A 5469-nucleotide genomic window follows, 5' to 3' on the forward strand; every position below is an offset into this window, starting at 1 on the left:
GGGTGCACGTGTCCCTTCGGATCACTACATTTGTATCTTTAGGGTAAATACCCAGCAGTGCAATTGCTGGGTCGTAGGGTAGCTCTATTTTCAGCTTTTTGAGGAACCTCCATGCTGTTTTCCAGAGTGGTTGCACCAGCTTGCATTCCCACCAACAGTGTAGGAGGGTTCCCCTTTCTCCACATCCTCACCAGCATCTGTCATTTCCTGACTTGTTAATTTTAGCCATTCTGACTAGTGTGAGGTGGTATCTCATTGTGGTTTTGATTTGTATTTTCCTGATGCCAAGTGATGTGGAGCACTTTTTCATGTGTCTGTTGGCCATCTGGATGTCTTCTTTGCAGAAATGTCTGTTCATGTCTTCTGCCCATTTCTTGATTGGATTATTCGTTCTTTGGTTGTTGAGTTTGCTGAGCCCTTTATAGATTTTGGACACTAGCCCTTTATCTGATATGTCGTTTGCAAATATCTTCTCCCATTCTGTCAGTTGTCTTTTGGTTTTGTTAACTGTTTCCTTTACTGTGCAAAAGCTTTTGATCTTGATGAAATCCCAATAGTTCATTTTTTTGCCCTTGCTTCCCTTGCCTTTGGTGATGTTCCTAGGAAGAAGTTGCTGCGGCTGAGGTCGAAGAAGTTGCTACCTGTGTTCTCCTCAAGGATTTTGATGGATTCCTTTCTCACATTGAGGTCCTTCATCCATTTTGAGTCTATTTTCATGTGTGGTATAAGGAAGTGGTCCCATTTCATTTTTCTGCATGTGGCTGTCCAATTTTCCCAACACCATTTGTTGAAGAGGCTGTCTTTTTTCCATTGGACATTCCTTCCTGCTTTGTCGAAGATTAGTTGACCATAGAGTTGAGGGTCTATTTCTGGGCTCTCTATTCTGTTCCATTGATCTATGTGTTATTTTTTAATTTTATTAACTTATTAATTATTATTTGCTTCAGGGGTGCAGGTCTGTGAATCATCAGTCTTACACAATTCACAGAGCTTATCATAGTTGGCTGAATACACTGTTCCTCTGTCTAGAACTCTACATTTCCACCCACTGAAGTTTAGCTTCTTTTCCTGCCATGACCCTGACATTGCTGGTCAAAGTCACTGATGACCTTCCTGGTGCAATTGCCAAGGGTGGCTTGCAGTTCTTATCTCACTTGACCTCTCAAAAGCATTTGACCTTGTTGATCATTCCCTTTTCAAGAAGTCTCTTCCCATGGCTTTTGTAACACACCATCTATCCTGGTATTTCTCCTATTTCTTGGGTCTGCTATGGACTCTCTTTCCCTGCTCATGATTAAATGTTAATGTTTCTCAGGCATCTGTTCTGGGCTGTCTCCTATTTTCACTCTACACACAGATCCCTGGACATGTCATCCACTGCAACCATCTCAACGCAGATCTAATCTATATACGTACGATACCCAAATAGGAAATATCCTCTCCTCTCTCTAAGTGTAGATCTAAATACCTCTTGGACTTCTCCATTTAGATCTTCTAGAGTCACTGAGGACACCACTTGTCTAAAATTAGATTCAGGCTTTGCCACTTCCTATTCTAGTACCTTGCTTGTGTCTCATTTGCAGAGCAAGGGTAGTAATAATGCAGGATTATAGTGCGACCAGATGGATTGATATGTAAAAATGTGATATGTATACTGTGAACTACTCTTTGTATGTAAAGGATAATAGTTACTTTATGTCAACCAACAAGGCTTCATTGAGTATCTATAGTGTGTCCTGCATGATTCTGGTGATTTCAGAATAGAACAAGCCATGGCTTCTGTCCTAAGGAACTCACAGGGGGAAATAAATGATGATGCACTTAGCGATTTAGGCAACAGGAATGGAAAAGCCAGTGGCATCACCATTGGAGTTCTAGAGGAATCCTCTATTTCCTTCCAGCTCCACTCATCCTTTTCTTAAAGGTATTATCCTGCCCACAGCTTAGAAGACACAGCTCTAGTTATCAAGTGACCTCTCACTCACATCCACAATCTTTTGGATTGGTATTCATTTGACCTAGGTTCTTTGGATCAAAATGTTTCTCCCAAGGAGATGTCATTCAGACAGGGCTAAGAAATGGTAATGTAGAAATAACTCCAGATTTAATGCCATGGGACATGTAAAGTAAAGGTTATAGGTAATAAATCCCAAAAATCTGGGAGTGAAAGCCTGTCCACTAAAGGGCGAGTGCAACAGAGAAGCAGGGAGAAGAGGAAACGAGACACCATGTAGTTCCAGGGAGAGCAATAGAGAATAGAAGCTGTAGGATGGCTTTCCAGTTCTCTTGTGACTTGGTTGGGTTTCATGCAATCATGTCCTGTGCTCATTCTTTTTTCTTTTTAAGGATTTAATTTATTATTTATTTGACAGAGAGAGATCACAAGCAGGCAGAGAGGCAGGCAGAGAGAGAGGAAGGGAAGCAGGCTCCCTACTGAGCAAAGAGCCCGATGCAGGGCTCGATCACATCTTGGGGTCATGACCTGAGCCGAAGGCAGAGGCTTTAACCCGCTGAGCCACCCAGGCGCCCCGTCCTGTGTTCATTCTACTACCTATGGTACCATATCACATTTATGTTTATTTTTTAAAATTATAGAAAGATATTTCAACATTAAACTCTAAGTTACTTACAAGTTGACCAGAACATATGGGGATTTGGTGTTTTTCTACCTCTGGTTTCTAATGGAAATTACCTTCCTCCATACATCCATCACATGTTAATTATTTTAATAACAATAATAGTTCCTGTGTTTTGCTTTTATGGTAGTTTACCATTTACAAAGGGATTTTACATACATTATCTCATTTGAACCACACAATAACTCAGTGAGGCTCAGAAAGAGTAAGTGAATTATTTAAAGTTACACAGCAAGATTGAGACATAAATTGGGGTATCCTGACTCTTAATTCAGTGCCAAGGCAAATTAAAAGTATAAAAGTTCAATCAGTGCGTTCGCCAACTCAGGCCTGAGGTAGGGTGTGTAGAGATATCTCTTGGAGCATTGCAAAGCCTCTTAAGTCATTCTCATGTACCTGTTATATTCAAATTCTCAGAGATCCAACAGTGGAGAAAGTCCAAATTCAGTTCAGTTCACCAACATTTTGTGATTTCTGATTGTGTGCTGGCTCTGAGCTAGGCCCTGATTTTTTGTGAATAGACTGCTGAGTCTGAAACATCTGTATCAGAGCAGGTAGGCAATCAAGCCTGACCTGTTAAAACATCAAGTATAAGTTTCAAGAGGTCTTCTTTACAGTGATAGAGGTTGTGTTACCCAGGGACGGTCGTCAGCTGTTTCGTAGAAACTTCCCATCTATTCAGCTCTGACATCTGGTTCCCAGGACACCTGATATAGAGGATGCTGAAAGCAAAGTAGCATGGTAGCTCAGGGCTTCTGCTACCAAGAGCAAGAGCTTTCACATGCTCTCATAAGACTTGCAAAAGCTGTTTGATCATTTCTGGCACAGCCATGCTCTCTCGCATCTATTTGGAGAAGGAGGAAGAAATCCAGTTTGGGGCACCCTTTTCAGAAGGTGGCCAGAGGAAATGCTCCCAATTATTCCCAGGCTCAAGAAAGCAGAGACCTTTCCGGGTGGAAGAACAGGTGACCTCCTTGCCACAGAGTCTAAGAATAGGCTTGGCTGATAGAATGTCTGTCAGCCTGTCCCCACTCTCCACATGCTCTGCCTCGTATGGTGGTTGCCCCTGCCCCTCTCCCTTGCAGATGAAGAGATGGAGGGCAGGTGACATAAAAGAAAAGGAGTGTCATGTGGTGGTTAGACTGGAAGGTGAGCTTAATGAACAAAAGGACACTAAACTACCCATCGTACCCCACTAGCAATTCTGCGTTCTCCCAAGATCCCCAAGATAAAAAGGGAGTCACTTGGGTACCATGTCCCTGAGTAAAGAAGCACAAAACAGGGCCACGAAAGCTTAGGCTTGGATCCAGTTCCCAGAAAGAACATCAACTGCCTTTTCAAGAAGTGAGTTCGTCTCGGGTACAATAGCTGGGATCCTTCCATCTCTGGGAAAGAGGAGCTATCAGGTAAGGCATTGCCCTTGAAGACTCCTTTGTGTGTCACAATCTCAGAGCAAACCTCCAGATCCTGCATAGGTCCAACATGTGGCCCTGTCTCCTCTCTGGAAAGGCTCCAAGCTCCTCTCCCTGGGCCCTCTAGCCACAGCCGAGTTGCTCAGAAATACCTGCTCATGCAAGACCTAGGGCTCAAGAGGGGCAGCACTCTGGGGAGGGTGGGGGGGTTTGCCTGCTGCTACATTTTTAGTTAGAGCGGAAGCCTGTCTTGCCCAGCAGTGCCTCCAATCCTATCCCTTCCCGACCCAAGCTTCTTGGGTGGGGCCTCACACAGCTGCGGGCAGTTTGTAATCCCAGGTGGGCTACAATCTAATTTAATCGGCTCTCAGAGGCCCCTTCCTTTCTACCTGGAGGTCCAAAATAGCAACAGTACCTCCTCAGCCCAAAGGAATCAGAAGCCAACAGCCCTTCTATTAGTAGGAGACATCAGACCTCAGGGAGTCTTGGCACTGCCATGAGGGGGGCGAGCTGAAGTGGAGTCCATAGCCCAAACCCAGGAAGGACAACAAAATCATAGAGACAGATGTGAGCCATCCTCCAAGAGACACTGCATAGATATGGGTAAATTCAGTGTGTCCAAGGCCTGTAACTCAAGCAAGAGAGAATAAATCTCCCAAAGGACATATCCATTTGCCACCTTTTGTAACCCTTCCCCCCAAAAAAAGTATCCTTGAAAATTCACCTTTCATCCAGTATAATCCAAATGGAATCCCATTTTCCTTTGTGGATTCCTTTGATACATTCCTTAAGATAGATTAACTCAACTATCTTTTGCTGAGTCTGTGAAACATGCATGTGTCAGTGATCTACACTGGAAAGGCAAGAGGGAGCAAGACTCAGTTTGATATTGCATTGTCCTTAGTTAATCTGTTGGGGGAAGCAAATAAGTCAACCAACCGTTACAACTCAGAGTGATGGGGAAAACCAGGGGTCACTGGTCCAGTTGGCTTGGTCGTCAGAGGTGTGAGAAGTCTTTCTTTGGGGCCAGATGCCACATGATAGTCCCAGAAGATGTCCCAGCCAAGCACAGTGGTTTGAAAGAGAAGTGTCTGACCCTTAGATAGTCTTTTTTAAATAGGCGCCATTCTAAGTTCCTACTACATACTCATTCATTTAATCCTCACAGTAACCCCATGAGCTATATAATATTATTAGTGTCACTTTATAGCCAAAGAAACCACTCTCGGTGATGTTTAGTAGTTTGTTAAAGGCCGTGAGAACATTATATTCTCCCCCAGACAGTCCAGCTTTGCAGACCATGCTCTCAGCCCATTGCCTCCATGTCTGCCACTACAGTGACAAAATCTCAGACAGATGGAGCCAGAAAGCAAGGTGGGAAGCCCAGAATTAACGAGGTGTGAAAGTGAGAGCAGGGATTT

The sequence above is a fragment of the Enhydra lutris genome, unplaced genomic scaffold, assembly GCF_002288905.1.
Source record: "Enhydra lutris kenyoni isolate GAN:26980312 unplaced genomic scaffold, ASM228890v2 scaffoldscaffold13, whole genome shotgun sequence".
NCBI classification, from domain to species: domain Eukaryota; kingdom Metazoa; phylum Chordata; class Mammalia; order Carnivora; family Mustelidae; genus Enhydra; species Enhydra lutris.